The sequence below is a fragment of the Chelonia mydas genome, chromosome 5, assembly GCF_015237465.2.
Source record: "Chelonia mydas isolate rCheMyd1 chromosome 5, rCheMyd1.pri.v2, whole genome shotgun sequence".
NCBI classification, from domain to species: domain Eukaryota; kingdom Metazoa; phylum Chordata; order Testudines; family Cheloniidae; genus Chelonia; species Chelonia mydas.
This window is the reverse complement of record NC_051245.2, coordinates 30,182,336-30,200,270: the sequence shown is the minus strand read 5'-3', so window position 1 is coordinate 30,200,270 and position 17,935 is coordinate 30,182,336. Positions and strand designations below refer to the sequence as shown.

At 37.7% G+C, this 17,935-nt stretch overlaps 1 long non-coding RNA gene across 1 annotated transcript; it reads left to right on the top strand.

Annotated features, from left to right (window-relative positions):
* Positions 1-3,006: 3,006 nt before the first annotated feature.
* LOC122465958 lies at positions 3,007-17,209 on the top strand. The gene is made up of 3 exons (XR_006291119.1): positions 3,007-3,169; positions 14,255-14,393; positions 17,056-17,209. It is a non-coding gene; the product is annotated as an uncharacterized LOC122465958 (long non-coding RNA).
* The last annotated feature ends 726 nt before the right edge of the window (positions 17,210-17,935 follow it).

The following is a 17,935-nucleotide window of genomic DNA, read 5'->3' as shown; positions in this document are numbered from 1 at the left end:
TTGTTAAGTTAGATATTAATTGCATTTTCACTTTTTATTTTCTTGTAACCAGTTCTGACTTTTATGCCTCATTATGTATAATGGCTTAAAATCTATCTTTCTGTAGTTAAGGAACGTGTTTGGTTGTTCTATCTAAACCAGTGCATGTTTGGGTTGAAGTGTTTGGGAAACTTCATTTGAGATAACAAGATCGTTACATATCATTTTCTATTTATGAAATGACAGACTTTATATGAGCTTGTATTGTCCAGGAGGGTGCTGGGCAGTGCAAGACATACATTTCTGGGAGACAGTCTGGGACTGGGAGTTTGCTGATGTTGCCCTGCAGTGTAACTCATGGCTGGCTGGCTGGCTATAGCACTCATATAATAGAGCTTGGAGTTATTTACTTACAGGAGCTTGTATGTGAGGTGACCAGGAGAGGTTGCTCTCACAACAAAGCAGCACAAAAGGCATCTTTGGTTGGAGTATTGAGGGGACACAGCTACCCATCAGTCCAGATTGTGCCCTGGGGAATGCCACAAAATGTAAGGTATTATTTATTATGGCAAAGACTGGGCTAATATCACTTTGCCCTGCCTTGGGAGCAATGGGAGATAGTTTACCTCATAAAGGTAGCACCAAGGAAAAGTAATTTGTAACATCCCTTGAATATATTTTACATCCCCTCCACCCTCATACATGTTAACCAAGTTGAGGATCAGTGTATAGCGGGGAAGAGCCATAGTTCCTCCAGTTTAGACCTCTCTCCACCTCTTTTTTGGTGAGTTTCCAAGCAGGAAGTGCAGAGGCACACACATAGCTAGATTAATCCAATGTTCATAAACCTCCAGTTATTGGGTATGTCTACACTGCAATTAGACATCCATGGCTGGCTCAGGACAGCTACCTCAGGCTGGGTAGATTAATTGCAACGTAGATTGGCCCATGAAAGCTTATGCCCAAATAAATTTGTTCGTCTCTAAGGTGCCACAAGGACTCCTCGTTGTTTTAACGTAGATTGAGTTCAATTTGGTTTGAGTTTTGAAAAGCTGCTGGTTCTTACTTTACCCAGGCTGGTTCTCAGAATCTTTATCACCAGCTGTGATGTGAATTAATTTGATTTCTTAAAAATATTATTTAAAACTGGGTAGAAATCATCCCCACTATATACCATCAGCAGTTAAGTTTTGTTCACTGTTTCAGTTTGTTAATTTGATCCTGTGAGGTATTTGCAGGTAAAATGTATATAGGTTGCCAAATTATAATCTGATCCTGCTAATCTTTACTCACAAGTAATCCTCACTCAGTGGGTCAATGGGACTAGTCAAGTGAGTCAAGGTTTGCAGGACTGAATCCACAAACTAGTAATTTCTGCCATATTTAAAAAACAGAACCATACAAGGATACATAAACATCTGTGTAGTGCTTATATAAATAGCGGACTGGACTGACATCCTGGAGCACTGGGCTGTATTCCCGATTCTGCCAATGACGTACTTGTGGCCTTGGGTAAGTTTTAACCTATCTGTGCTTCAGTTTCCCCACCTTTATGAAGTGCTTTGATTTGGTGGACAAACCGAAAAATCTGAAAACATTTTTGTTTTCGTTTGACCTAGAAAGAGAAATTTGTTTTGTTTTTTCCTTGTTGAAACAAAAAAACTGATTTTTTTTGTTCAACTGAGAATGATTTTCTTTTTATGTCTGTTGTTGTTTTCTTTCTTTTTGTTTCATTTCATTGTCAGGTGAGTTTTTTAGCCTTTTTTGTTTGACTTTTTAAAATAAATCAAGCTAAACTTTTAAATGAAAAGTCAAAACATTTCATTTGCAAAATGTTGAAATAAATCAATTTGGCTTTTGAAAAAAATCCATTTTTGGCTGAATTTTTTTGGTTGAAATTACCCAAATTTGTGAATAGTTTTGCAGACAAATATACTTACTACTCCGGAAATATGACGATCTGATAGGGAAGATATGTGATTGCCTTTCCCTGTACTTCCAATGGTTATTCTATTTATCTGTGGTGCAGTAAAGATGCTATATGAAACTTTGAGATGACACTTTCTTTCCAAACTCTGATGACAGTCACTCGGAATGCCTACCTCACCTCCAAATTATCCTCTGGAAGCATTACTAACACCTTTCCTTGAGCTCAATCATTTAGTAGGCTCTAAGGATTAAAAAATTGAGACAGGAGATTCCTTATAAATGAAAAGGCATTTCACATTTATCACTTGTCATTAGGTTTTAGGCAACTTGATCGTGTTTTGCAAACATGCAGCATTCTGCGACTAAAGTGACTGAACTGATAAATGGTGCTATCCTTAAGTACTGTATGTTATTGAAAATCCTGCCTTTCTAATGTCAGGCTTAACCAGTTTCCAAGTTTTGAAGCCAGAAAAAGCCAAAGAATTTTTTAGATATTACAAATTATACTTTCCAAGTCATTTGAGAGCCAGCTAATTAGATGCAAATATAATATGATACTTAGTGAAGAAACATCCTCAGGTTTGGTGAGTCTTCTTAAGCAGAATAATGTTTTCTGCAACAGAAAGGTATCAGATTTCCCATGAACACATTTCCTGCAAGGGACCTTTCTTTTTAATAATACCTGAAATGTAACAAAGAAATAGTTCAAAAGCCTGTTTCTTATATTATACCCTGCAGGTATGGTATTTAAAACTCCTCTTAAATTTTCTCTGCCTTGTTCTTTTCACTTGAAAAATAATGAGTACAGGCTAGGTAGCCAAGGCAGAGCTTGATATGGTTCAGATAGCAGGAAGGATTACAGGACAATAAGAGACCACAGCCATGCCTCATCTCAACAGCACTGCAGCCTGCACGACTTTATGCTCCATTTAGGAGGGCAGGTTATGGCTGGGAGGAGGGGCAGCCCCCAAATGATATATTTTAGCACTTGAGTCAATTTGCAGACATCAAACAGTTCCACGGGGTTGTTGTACTAACACTATGCCATTTGTTGTACTCTTATACTCTGGAGAAAACTTCTGAGTAACACTGAGTTTACTTAGCTGAAGAAAGTTTGGTGAACTTCAGTTCAGACTGAGGCCTGTTAACAGCAGGAAGAGTCCAGCCTACAGCTACAGAGGATTCAGTGCTCGATGACATTAATAAGATCCAGATCCAAGAGTTAGACAGCTGTGATCTCCCTTATCCTCTGCCTTGCAGCGTGAGTATGTTAAAGCTTTTCATCCCTTTTATAGTATTCCCCCTCCCCAGTCCAGAACCCAAGGTAAGGGGAAAAGAACAGAAGAAGCAGGCAGAAATTACTGTTCTAATTTTGCATTAGCAAGAATTTGTAAACCACCACTGGAAAGATAAAGCTAAGTGGGACTGTTGCAAAGATACCAAAATAACCAACTCACTGACTGTTTAACAGATATGTTGATTGGAAGGGTAGAAGCAAAAGCTTCTTACAAAAAAATAGGAAAGAAATGTATATGTAAGGAATCTGACAGTGGTTTCTTAGATAAAGTAAGGATTCTGAAAGCACAAAGTATAGCAACAAATGCTAGAGCTGCGTAAACATATTTCATGACATATTTCTGTGACATATTTCATGAAAATTATTTTAAGCTTTAAGCATTATAATATGTTAAAATGTGTTTCTTATACATGAGTTTTAATGTTACAGTAAGAAAGTGATAATGAACTGAGACATATTGCTGTGATTTTTAATTGTTAGTTTTTACATATAACATTATAAAGTTGTCTAGAAAAGAAAAGTAGTATTCCTTGGTTATTTTTTTCTTTAAAAGTTTAGTCTTTTCAAAATTTCTCCCAGTCTCAACATGAATGAAACGGTTTGCTTTTGTAAAGTATCATTTACATATGTGCATGTATCTGAAGGGATTACATGCCACTGCGCTATTCAAGTTAAACTATTCAAATTAAGTGTTCAAAAAACAGTGAGGACTTGACCCTTCAAAGCCTTACTCAGGTGAGTAGTCTCAATAGGGCTACTCCTCTGAGTGGTTGTATAGGATTGGGCCCTAATCTGTGCACCTGACATTATGCGTTAAAGGAAAATTCATACAGACAACAGATGTTTATTCTAAATGTTAAGAGTTAGACATGCTAACCGCATCAGACATGTCGGGAGAGCCCTTTTGAACTGTATTTATTATTGTCAGAAAACGTATGCCTTTCATCTCATTTAACTTTATATTTTTGCTTTCTAAAATTTGGTTAAACGGGTGAAACAATTCAATTCAAGTTGTGTCCTCAAAATATGGCAGCCCCCCCAAAATAGTGACTGCTATCACTAATGATCAAGTTCCATTGCTATAGTTTTTTGTTTTTGTTTTAAAGCCTGAATATCAGTAATAGGAGCAGGTGCTAAAGTGAATAAAGAAGTAAAAGGGTTTAATCAATAAGCTCTTACTCCTACCTTCTTGTTTTCAAATCAACATTTTCAGCAATGCACTTCTCCAATGTATTACTCAGCTCAAAACTATAATCTCAGCATTTTTCATTCATGCATTTATATTTTCTTCATTTTCTTACAAACCTCATTAACTGCTTAGTTTTAAAGTAACCTCTGTGATTACAAATGAACAGCAGTTAGTCTTTATAGATACATAGATTTCAAGGGGACCAAAAGAGACTACTATATCATTTATGTAATATTTATTTTTCCTTTCCATGATGTCTGCCTTTCTATAGTTCACAGTAACTACATGGAAATAACAGCTGTATAATTCAAAGTTGTTACCCATGTTTTGGGACAGACCATAATTACAGGATTGGGCCCTTTAATAGTTGCTATTCTGTTGAGCCTAACTTTGGTAAAAATTAATGCTTTCAAAACAAACAGTAGATTAGGCTATAATGGTTTGAAATGTGCAGTAGGCATGAAATTCAAAGAGTTACAGATGTTTTTTATCAAATGGATGATACTTGGACATAGCTTTATTGGAAAGCTAAATATTTACAAAAATAATTGGTTTTGGTATTTTAAGGTCATTTAATGAAAGGAAAAAAACCTTGCCATTAAATTAGGAGCAAATGTTTCTAAAATTGTGATTGTTGTAACTTATAATTAGTCAACAGAAAGCTGAATCATGCTTCTCAAATTTGATTTTTAAAGCATTAAAAAGTGTCGTCAAAATAACGTTGGGCCATATCATGCTACTGATGTCAGGGGCAACTTTTTTTTTATTAGCGTTACAAGGCAACACCTGTTGAATATCGCTTTAAAGATTAGTTTTGTACTATAACTAAATTTGTCCAATTTTAATAAAATGATATAAACAAAGTTCTATTCTAAACTCACTGTTTCTTTGGTGTATTAATGCAATCCACCGTTGTCTACACCCATGGCTGTTTAATCATTGGTAAGATTTTATATTTTTCATCCTAATGGTGAATAGTATCACTATATTTCCCATTAATTTTCACCACAATGTAATTGGGACACAACTGAATAAATTCTACTCAGATTTACACACTGTGGAATCCCCAATACGGTCAATGAGACTGCATAACACGGCCCAACATATATCTGTCAAAAGGTGACGTTGCAATGTGTCTGTTTGCCATCAGGGTACTGCTGTGTTAAAAAAAATAATACTACAGTTATCCCCAAACACCTTTTCAAAGCAAATACTTTTACTTTGAACCCTTTACGCAGGGTTACTTCAGAGAAAACTTATTCTGAATGTATAGAGCGTTAATTTGATCCCTGTAATTTAGCACCTTTGTAGTACAGCATTGGAAAGAACAGATAACTCAGTGCTTTCAGATGTGAGACTATAATGAGACAGGATGGGCTCCTTTAGGATGGCCCCAGTTTTATCTAATTTAACAGCTTTGTAGTCCATACTGTTTTTATTTTGTTGGCTTTGACAAGGGTTGTTTCGTCTTTATTTAATGCCCTCTTGATTTTGCTACAAAGAAGGATCGGCCTACATTGAAATGCTTGTACATCAGCCAGTGTTAGGCCCTGCTTGATTCATTCTATGTGAAATTGATTTAATTAATTAATGTATATGTACCAATGACCGTGCGTTCTGCATCAAGCTGAGTCAAGTTCTTATTGATTTACCATGCTAGATGGGTGCTCTAGAGAGTCCAAATAATGAGACCAAAACAAGACTAAACACACCAGTTTCAATTACCTCTGCATCAGAACATCTGCTGAGATATACTACTTTAGTGGTATTTTTCAGCTTTCCTTTGTAGTGTAATGTTGGCATCTAATGCATACAACAGAATTTAGTTTTATTTGAAAGTTGGCTTTATTTGTTAGGTGTTAGTCCTTGTTGTTTTGCGTACCACTAATGGCAATTATGTATATCTTTGACTCTGCTTTGTCCACATTGGACCCAATCCTTCGTCCAATGAAGCCAATAGTGAAGTAATACTGTACAGTATATGTGTAGCTCTACTCATTGATATCTGGAATACTCTTATCTGTGTACTCAGGGACCAATCCTATTTCAGCGATGTTCTCCTTTTGTCACTGCATATATAACGATATCCACTGAGAATACCCAAATGTAAATATTTCCAGCAACTGAGGCACAATTGTTCAGAGACCTCCATACCTCTTTATTCTCTAAATATTATTAATAGCGTGAGGGCTCTCTGGTCTCCACTTAGCCCCAAACCTGCCTGACATACCTTTTCTCTGATGCACAAAGACCTCAGTTGTCTACACCATGGATGTTTAATCAGAAATTGCTCATTTATTTTAATCATTGATAAGATTTTATAATTACTCAGTAGGACGAAAATTACAGGGTGAAGTGGGAGTTTTGCCATTGACTTTAATAGGGCCAGGATTGCACCCACAGTTCCTAACTCTACTGGCAAGATAGAGAAAGATGCATCAATCCCTCAGTGCTATGAATCCCTACAGCTCTGTTACACTGGTGTAAATTTGAACTCCACTGGGGTGAATAGATTTAGTCCAGATTTACACTGGTGTGACACAGCAAATTTTGTTCCACACATTTTGTCCCTTCTGGGTATTTTACAAAGACTGCAACTCTCAGGGATCCCTGCCCTTCCCTTACTGAAGAACATTGTAAAGCTCTTGCTGGGAGCAGGAGCAGATCCTTTAACAGTGGTTAGAGCCTGCAATGTGTCTTTTTGCAGCATAATCACCAGCATCCAAAGAGACCATTTTTGTAATGGGAATTACATGAAAAAGGAGGCCTCTGAGTATTCATAACACTGTACAGTATCCTGAGTAGACAGCTAATATTGTTTTCTTAACCCCTAGCACTTGGCAGTCTTGTTCAGTCCCACCAGGCCAGTTGTGTTTTCTTACTTATGCTTATGGAAAGTCCAACATCCACAACGTTTAGTTTAAAAATGCTCACAGAATGTGTGTAAGTGAAACAGAGTCTCTTGCTTGTTCCTTTATTCATCCTGACATGCACATTTACTCAGCTGTCACTCTGGATAACATCGATTAATAACACAGTAAGCCCAGGCAGGTAGCACAGCCCTCATTTCATATCCTCATCAGACTGCTGTGCAAGCTGTCCCTTCACCCCAGTAAAAATGGTTGAACTCTTCACCGAGGCACTTCTTACAAAATGCTAACTCTTGGGATAAAATCATTTCTCACACTTTCATAATTAGTTTGAGCTCTGGCTTTGGGGTGGAGTGGGGGAAGAAAAAGGTTGTGTGTTAAATATTGTAAGACTTCCGCAGTTTTATATGTAACATCAGAAAGAGGGAACTCCTGCATAAAGTTGTTCGCATGGTTTTCATTATCCCATAGAGTTAATCAAAAACACTTCAACCCCTGGCAAGGATCGCACTGCAGTGAGAGTATTTAGAGGGTATAAAAGCATCTTACTCACTCAGACACTAATTAACCTGGTTAAAAATGAAACAGTTAAAAAAAAAGTACTGTATGTGTCAGGCAGGGCTGGGTGTTACCTCGGATTTACTGTGTGCACACGCACAAATGAAAGCCAACCCTCCTCCTATCAAAGGTAATTGCAAGATTCCCGTTGACTTCAGCGGAGTCAGGATCAGGCCCTTAGCCTTTGTTTTAAGTATAAAGAGAAACAGAATTACCTTGTATACAGTTGTGTTTTATATTAAACAAGTTGATATTGTATGTTGATTGTTTCAGAGTAGCAGCCGTGTTAGTCTGTATTCGCAAAAAGAAAAGGAGTACTTGTGGTACCTTAGAGACTAACAGATTTATTTGAGCATAAGTTGCACCCGATGAAGTGAGCTATAGCTCACGAAAGCTTATGCTCAAATAAATTTGTTAGTCTCTAAGGTGCCACAAGTACTCCTTTTCTTTTTATATTGATTGTGAATTCAAAAATCTTATACAAACTCTGCCCTCAGTTATGCAGGCAAAACCCCAATGAAGTACAGGGGCACAGTGTATTCACTTCAGACTCAGTTGAGATTTATTGTATGTAGGTGCTGCTTAGGGTGACCAGATAGCAAGTGTGAAAAATGGGGACAGGTTTTTTTTTTCCAGAGTGGAGAGGGTATAGTTGCATAGATAAGACAAAACCCCTAGTATTGGGATGGTCCTGATAATATTGGGATGTCTCGTCACCTTAGTGCTGCTAAGCTGCACCCCAGAATCTCCCAGAGAGAATAACCTAATACCACGCCTTTTCTGGGGTGCAACATACCCCCTTTTACATGCTAGTCCCTCTCCATGGGCCATAACAAAGGTGCAGAGAGGCCTTGCCCCTGCCTCTGCCCACCCGTTTTGGGGCAACCTGTATCTGCAGGAGAAGCAGCAGTCCCTCTGCCCTCCTGATTGCAGAGATTTAAACTCAGTGTGGCCTTTATGTTATCTGGACAAGAGGAGAGGGGAACATTCCTTGTGCCTTGTATCTCCACTGTACACCCATGTAAGAATCAGTCTTAACCTGGTCCTTTGTAATTTCAGTCAGCCTCGAGTAAAGGGGCCAAATGCTGCAGTAGGTAGGCTTCACTGTGAGTTTTTCCTGAATAAGGAGGAGGGTGACATAATTTGACCCAAGGAGAGCAGTTTACGGTACGTTCACTGGTTCCTAATTTAGGCCTCAATCTTGTACTGCGAGCAATGTGGCTAGACACCTATGCCCACATGGAGCCCCATGGAAGTCTGAGAAGCTATACACAGGTGCAGTGAGCTGCCCATGTGATCCTCAGTGAAGAATGGTGGCCTTAACTTGAAACCCTCCAGCTCTGACATCAGTTAGAAAACAGTAATGACTGAGTATAGCTCAGTGTGCTTTTATTAGAGTGCCACACTGAACCTTGATTATTTTTAGACATAAGTTCTTGTTGATTTCAGTGGGCACCTCTCCTTAAAAGCTTCAGGTGCCATAGGCCTTTAGTTTAACATTCTGTGTTACTGGTGCCTGTGATGTAGTGGAGCAGTTCAAGAGTTATTCTGTTGCACTGATTAAAAATAAATAGAGCACAGTAGAGTGCTCAGCTTTCTCTCACATGAAACTAATCCACACATTCATTATTTATAAATAATGCACACCTCTCTAGTTCCCAGCATCTACATTATGCAGAATAAGGAACAGCTGACAAACTAATTCACAGACGTATGTTTATCCTAGTGGAGATTACTACATTTGTTGTCAGGGTACTTGATGACCCATAATTTAGATTAAAGCATAAATTGGTAGATGCTGCTATCAAAGCAAAGCTAATGCAATTTTGTTAATTAAAAATTAAGAATAAACATCTGTCTCGGCAGAAATCTAACTTTAATAAAATAAACACAAGCCTTAGTATTAAAAACAAATCCTTTGCTTAGACAAAAGGGACATTTTACTGAACTTAAATATATATGAAAAGTGTAGTTTGAAAGCATAAATGCAATTTAATTTAGTTTGTAGTCAGCCTTGTTAGAAAGTTGAAAACTTTACATGCATTTCAGAATAGATATTAACTTGTAGAGCTGTGTCACAATATTGCATTATATTGTACTTGATTGTTCTGTCCACAATAAACAATATTGTGCTATCATGCACACACTCCCCCTTTGTTTGTACAAAACTGTGTTTAGTTTAGTGCAGGAATTCCTTAGATATTGTCAAGGACACATGTCTCAGTAATAATGAAATGTTTAGTTCAATATTCACCTGAGAGAATCACTTAGCATGGATAATATTTGGCTACATTTGCATTGGATTTCCGATAGGAAGCAGGAGTTTTCCAATGCAGACAAACAGGCCAAATTCATCCCATCAATTTAATGGAGTTACATCTGGAATGAATTTGGCCCATTCTTCATTGAATTGTAAGGAATTAGGTGTATCCCCAAACTTAATTTAGATGGAAATAATTACCTGCATAAATGCACACAAAAGAATGCCCATTGTTAATGCTATAACATTAACAAGACAGATTTTTTTGTTGTTTTGTGTAGAGTTCATTATACCTTATGCATTCTATCACTCATAGTTAAACGACATAGGTAAGACGTTCTTGTGGTCAGCTGTTGGTTTTTTGATCACTGTACGAGACTCAAAGCCCTAAAAGCAAGCCATTCTTTGGACACTGAAACCCAAATCCCATTTTATTATGATGCCAATGAACTGCTGAGATTCTCCTTTGCTTGTTAACATGATAGCAGACAGATGAGAAGAAATAAAAAGTACTGGCCTGTGAAAGCTAAATCAAAAGGGGAGATTGAAGGGATTTCTCGAGTTACTCAGGTGAGTCTTTAAGCCCCCACCAGTGACCCAGCCAATGGTCGGAATGATGCAGGTTCCGTTTGGTTGCTCCAAACGCCTAGACATGGTATCCAACTGTCTGCACAAAAGGCTGAGAATTTGCAGTTTCTTTGTAAGCTTACTGAACAATAAACAAAAGAAGGGAATCTGATACTAACTAAACAAAGAATGAACAGTCAATAACATTGTATAAAGTTTTTGAAGTCGCAAATCTTCATGTGGCAGGAGGGGCTTTGCATATTCCTAGAGTCCTTTACTGCAAGGTTTTTGTTGTTGTTGTTTTTTGGTTTGGTTTGGTTTGGTGTTTCTTCCCATCTTTTGGGTGTAAGGTTTATTTTTCTAAACCCTAATTCCACACCTAATAATAAAGAATAGGATTATGTCATAAATTACATAGAAGAAATGTATTCTGTGGATTAAATTAAATAAAAAAGGATGAGGAGATGAATTTTGTATAAAAGGTCCCTATGATTAATAAGGGAGAAGAAAATATTTTGCAGGACTCCTTTATTTATATTCTTCAATAATATAGTTCATGTTTTCAAAACTGAAGATTCCCATGAGAAACTGGTACTATTTTTGTACCATTGTCTCAGCTTCCTAAACTGAAACAAAAATGCAGCATTTAAAAATACTGTGATCAAAATGCTCTATCATAGGTCTTGTCATAAGAAATTCATGTGGAATAATGTTTTACAACTGAAGCACAGTTCACTAGCATTTATAGGCCTGAATTTGTAGTGGAAACTCTTATAGTGGAAACATTATTATGAGCTCATCAGAATATATTTTTCTCAGAATGCATTAGCTGTCAAGTTTAAATAATACCTTACATGCCCTTTTGTAACTTGTAGAATTAGCTTTATGAAATCCAGCTGTTTAAAATAAAGTCTTGACTAGCAGTGCCATCTAGCATCTCAAAAAAAACCCCAAGCAAACAAAAAAATACCCACCGCCACCACCATGCAGCTAGAAAATTGGTAGGTTAGTATTTATTAAAACTATTAATCTATGTAACAAATCGATGTAGCAAGTTGTAGTCAAGTGAACAATAGCACATGTTTTGATAATCAGTGCATTACCAAATATACCATCTGTATACGTCACAAACCATCTGGACAATAAAAGTGTCACAGGCAGGACTTTGATGTATCCTTTAAGAGAGCTGAGATTAGGAAAAGGGTTGCATTTAGTAGTTTCATGTTGTGTCATAATAGATTAGTAACAGAATGAAGCTGTGTTAAAAATGGGGAGGACGGGACAGCAAGAGTTTATCTCCTTAAGGAATTTCTTTACTTTGACTATAAAGGGCATGAATAAAAATATAATGCACCAGACTAACAGAAAAAATTAGAAGTTTTGCATGTACAGTAATGATAAACGTCTGCTTTATATGCTTGATGACTGAAATTCCCAAGCTTTACTGCCCCATTCGGAAATGTAAGGGGTTTATGTTCATTTTACACATATTTTGGCAAAGATCCAAATCCTTTGCATACATATATACTCTTGTAAAGTGACACCAGATTTATAGGAATATATGAACAAGTAGAATTTCACCCATAATATTATTGCTTGTTAGGCACCAGCAAATTGCTTTGTGTTACATAAGACAAAGCGTGAACATGAAGACAGTCCCTGCTTTGAAGATCTTAGAGTTGAGAAGACAGGCATAGAAAAGGCAGGATGCACTGGGAAGCCACATGAGATATGTTTACTAATCATCAACATTGTTGGCTCTGTTCTTGTTGCTGTCATGGAAGAAGTGAGTCCTTAGGGGAGACCTGAATGCAGAAAAGGGTGGTTTGGCAATTATAGGTAGGTATTCCAAGTATAAGGAGTCACATGGAAAAGAGGCAGAGAGATAGAAGTGAGAGAAGATGACATAGCAATTTCCAAAAACATCCCTTTGAGAGTCTCTTGCACATAACTATATAGTCATGCAACCAAAACCTGTTTTGAGGTGTGGAGATGGGTTGGAAGCTCAAGAAAGTGGTAATGAGATCCTGCATCTTTCACTTCTAGGTCACTGTTGGAGATGGACTAATAGTAAAAAAAAAAAAAAAAAAAAGTATTGATTAGGGTGGTGACATCTAAAAAGATTTTTGTTTCAACAGTGTTTGCCCCACTTTTCGTTCACTTTTGCATGCACTCTCATGAAGCAAAATTTTTTAACATGACTGTCTGTGAAAGATAAAATGAATCTTTCATTTTCTCAATAAAAGTTATTATCTTGGGGCAGAAGCAGAAATAGTGTATGTTTAGGTCAGAAAATCGAGGAATAAGATTAATCCCAGGTAATTTGGGAGAGCAGTGACCTAGTTCCAATATGGAATACTCCCAGCAAACAGTCCGTAAACAACTGCAGACTGTGGAGAATGCAAAGTGCTCATCCCGGTTTGAATCTCGCCCAGGTCAGTTACCTAAAGTTTTCAGATAGCTGGGTAGCGGCCAATATGAAATGAGTTATTGGGATTGGCCTAATTCCCAGTGAGCAGGTGTTGATATGACAAAATTGTCAGCATGCTGGCAGCATGAGAGAGAAACAAACAATTATATGGAAACTATCCTGAAAGAAGTTAATCTTTGACAAGTATGAACTTCACTTTATTATTTTATTTTTTGTTATTGTACTATGGTAGTGCCTAGGAGTCCCAGCGCTGGACCAGGACCCCATTGTGCTAACAACATACGAGCACTTTGTTAAAAATTCTGATTGCCCAGTGTGAATGCTTGGGGCATTTGTTGATATAGCAACAGGCAAATGCACTTCTGTTTCTCTCAAACCATCTTTCGCACACTGCAAAATGCTACTCCCCTAGTATCTGTACCAGTTTTTTCAAAAATACTGTAAATATGCAGTATTTTCATTTTGAGCTGTGTGTTAATATACAAAAAAGTCACTGCTGAAAAGAGAACTTTTATAGTATTGTATTCTGAGGATCTATTTCTACCTTTAGAGAATTAGGGCTTGTCTACACTTACCAGAGGATCGATGCTGTGGTGATCAATGCATGGGTAGTTGATTTAGCGGGTCTTGTGAAGACTCGCTAAATCGACCACCGATCACTGTCCCATCAACTCCTGTAGTCCACCTGATCAAGAAGAGTAAGGGGAGTCAACAGGAGAGCATCTCCCTTCAATGTCGCATAGTGTGGCCCCTGCGGTAAGTAGATCTAAGCTACATCGATCTGAGTTACGCTATTTATGTAACTCAAATTGTGAATCTTAAATCGACTTTTCCTTTTAGTGTAGACAAGGCCTAATACACACAAATGAAAACTTTTGGTGGCTCTCTGCACATTTTAAATGTGATGGAGTCCCTGTTTTTGTGCTAGAAATGAAGAGATCTTATTGACATGCTTCTTTGGGAAAATCTTAAAGAAGATGGTGGGAGTGGGTATTTTCTAGACAGTTTCTTTTTTCTTATAATTGCTTAAGTCACAGTCCGTGAAAGGGAAACTCCCATGAGATGCGTGGACATGGGTTTTTTCATTTCCAGTACTGTAGGTTGCTTAGGTTTTGTATACCTTATATCCCAAGTTAAATGTGTAGCTTACTTTTTTCTTTTCTTTATGTTCCAGTTGCTCTTCTTTTTTCCTCTTTCATTTTCCTTCTATTGTGACAAGTCAGTGAGGATGGAGGACAATCCCCAGTGAAAGAGACCCAGCCTATAGATGAACATGGGTGCCTCTGCAGCACTAACACAGCTATTACATTTACGTGAGTCCCATCAATCCAATTAAGGAGTTTCATAATACAGCTAAGGCCTTGCCTGCAGTAGTTCTTGTGCCTGATTAGGGAGTTCTCTCATTTGTTGAATATGTCTTCTCTTTTTTTGCTTAAAGAACAGGGATGCTCCAACAGACAGTGAAGGCGGAGGGTAAAATTTCCTACCAAAAGGAAGCGTAAAAAATAAAAAATTCAAACTGCACTCCCTTGCACAACAAACCTCCTGGCATGAACCTGATTAGCTTCCTAAGGCCAGCGAAAGCACAAGAACAGGATGTTTTCCTTATGGGAGGAGGGGACAGGCTGACCTTTTAATTTATAAAGGGAAACCACACACCTAGGTGTGGCAGCTCCGCTGACTAGGAGCAATTAGGACAGAATCTGGGTTGTTTATTCTGCTGGGCTCAGAAGTCCTTGTTGAAAGATCAACAAGGGCTTTCAACCATTCAGAAAGTTTTAGTATATTTCATGCATATGCTGTTTTTTAACTGTTTTGTGTGTTGATACTATGGATTTGTTCGTTCTTTGAGAAAACTGTCTCTTTAAAAAAGCAAGACTTCTTGGGATAGCCTGCTACCATATAGAAGTCTGGCTGCCGCTTCACTATAGCGGTAGATTCTCAAGGGACAGGCACTTAAATGAATCCTCGTCCATATAACAAGTTGCACTGATTCAACTCGAGAGGTCTTTCTAGAACTGATTTAGTTCAAACTGGTGCAAACTGCTGTGTGGATTCTTAAAATCAATTTAAACCTGTTTTAGGTTAATTTAGTTTGTCAATTCCTTACTGATTTAAGATAAATTGATATAAGCCATGTTTAAATTGATTTAAGGGGTTTGCACTAATTTAACTAAACCAATTTAAAAAACAGTTTTAATTAAACTAGTGCATCTTATATTATAGACAAAAAATAAAAAGCGGATGGTGTTGTGACAAGATATAATAATACTTTATAGCTAAATATGGTCAGATTTGGATACCCTTATTCATGTTGAAAAGCACTCTACTCTATGAATAACCCTTTTAATTTTCATTACTCATGAAGTAAGGTGCTACTATACATGACTATGAGAATCAGAAGCTTGCTAATGATGGCTTGCATCTTAAAGTGTCTTACTTTTTATTTAGATTTAAAATACAGTACTTTTAAAAACCTATACCTCAGCTCTAGGTGCTCAGACAGTAATTACATTTGCAATCCCTGGGGCAGAATGAAACATGAAAAGTTAACACACAAACTAGGAAGTATAGCAGCAAGACATATCCTTCCACAGAAGCCCTCTCAAATAGATGGCTGTCAGGGCAGGTCTGATGGCCTATCACATTCAGTGTTGTTGGAGCCCTGCTGGTTCCAGGATATGAGAGAGACAAGGGCAGTGAAGTAATAGAACCGACTTCTCTTGGTGAGAGAGACATGCTTTAGAGCTTGAAGTTGATCCAGTAAAAGATATTACCTCACCCACTTTATCTTTCAAATTCAAGCTATTTCAGGCCAGAAGAAATATGAGTTCCACAGGCAAGGGGCTTTCATGGAGAACGCTAGCCACTTCCTTCTCTTTTAGTGAGACCAGGCTTGCGTATCTCTTCTGATCCCAACTGTGCGGGTATGGCACAGAGAGAGGGTTGGTATTTCAGGTACACAGGTGTATTTTAGTATCACTGGAAGATGTTTGTCTCTGAGGCAGAGGATGGCAGCCAGTGGGGACACAGAACATCATAGAGGAGATGGAATTTTGGCCGAGATACCATGGCTAGGGTGTCCTTACACACTGGTGATTTTGCACCTCTGCATTGACTCATAAGAGCCATTGTAACAGGACACACACTAAGGCAGATTTATCCCCGATGGTGGTGCAGGGATGAATCTGGCCTTAACATTTTAGTTTCAAATACATTCCAAAAGCCATGGGGGTGATTGGAGGAGGAATAGTGTTAGCCTCACCCACCTGTATTGTCATGCTTTTCAGGGTAGAAACTGACATTTAAATATGTTTGTATGATGTCTAGCACACCAGGGCTTAAAGCTGGATGTAGGCACTTCCCCAATATTAGTATAGAGTAATAAAATATTTATAAACATTCCCATTAAAATGTTTGTCTCTATTGTCTAACTTGTAGGTATTCATGGTAATTGCACTTTGAAATGCAGTCAGTTATTTACAAAACTAAGAGTTATTTTCTTACAAATAAAAATTTAAAATTAGGACTAGATTCTTTCCTCTACTTCTGCAAACAGAGGAGGATGCTAATCTTGCCCATTTCCCAGCAATCTCCTCTCTGTGGATGCTGTTCTACAGCAGTAGAGGGGAGCCCCAGCCAACAGTAGTCCTGGGGCAGCTTTACTGTTGCACGGGCCTCTGTGGACATCTTGAGATCTGTGCAGAAAGATGTAAATTAGGTTGGCTCATGGAATTACATCATTCCAAGAATACCACATACCGGGATAATGAAGTCTAAGTCACCAGTCCTGCAAAGACTTGTGTGTGTGCTTAAGTTTACATCCTGTGAGCTTGATCCAAAGACCACCGGAGTTAATGGGAGTCTTTCCATTGACTTCAGTGGGCTTTGGATCAAGCCCAGGGAGCAGCCCCCTTGACTTCAATGGGACTATTTGCAGGCTATAAACCTAATCTTGTGTACATGTTGTTGCAGGATTGGAACCTAAGATGGCAGCAGCAACTCAAGATATGTTGGGATCAGACAGTCAACATACCAAAAGGATGTTGAACTACTAACTTTCTTATGTAGCAAGGCTGTCTGTTTCTAGCAAGGCTGGTCTTTGTTTATTTTATGCCATTAAATTCAAACCAAGGTAATCTGGATGTTGGGTTTTCTCTTGGCCCTTTGGAGTGGCATAGGCATTTTTTTATCTTTCTTTGAAGCAGAAAAAAATAGGGCTTTCCAAAAGTGTTCAAACATCTCAAACTTTTGAACAAGGTTCTAAAAATTTGGTGAAACCTACATGTTTTCTAGGCATCTCTATGAAAAAAAAAAAAATCAAACATTAGAAGTTCACTTTTTTTTCTAAAGGAAATAGCAGATGAATAAATTTGGCACCACAACACCAGATTTACTTTACAGTTTCCTTCTTCCATTCCAAATGGAGAGAGGAATATGCTGACTAATCCAGACTCCTCTAGAAATTTCAGCCTTTGGTTATACAACTTTGTTTAATAAATTATGGGGTTTTTTCAGATATTAATCAGTTCTGCCAGTTTAGCCAAAGGGAGAAAAACTTTTTAGCATGAAAACATGGAAACTCGTTTCCTTTTCTTCATAGCTAAGAGTTAATTTGCTGTGAGACAAATTGAACAGGAAAGGAAAGATAACTCTTCATTCTGAATGCATCTGTTTTAAGAACAAGTACTAAGCCAATGTATAGGTTTTTTTCTTTAGTTGGAAGAGTTTTAAGTCTCCTCCATCCCAAAAAATCTAATGAGATTAGCAAATAAAACATATTTTTGGATAAAAAATGAAAATAGCTAAGTATATTAACTGTAATCCAACAGCTTCACTTTTAACTTACTGTAAC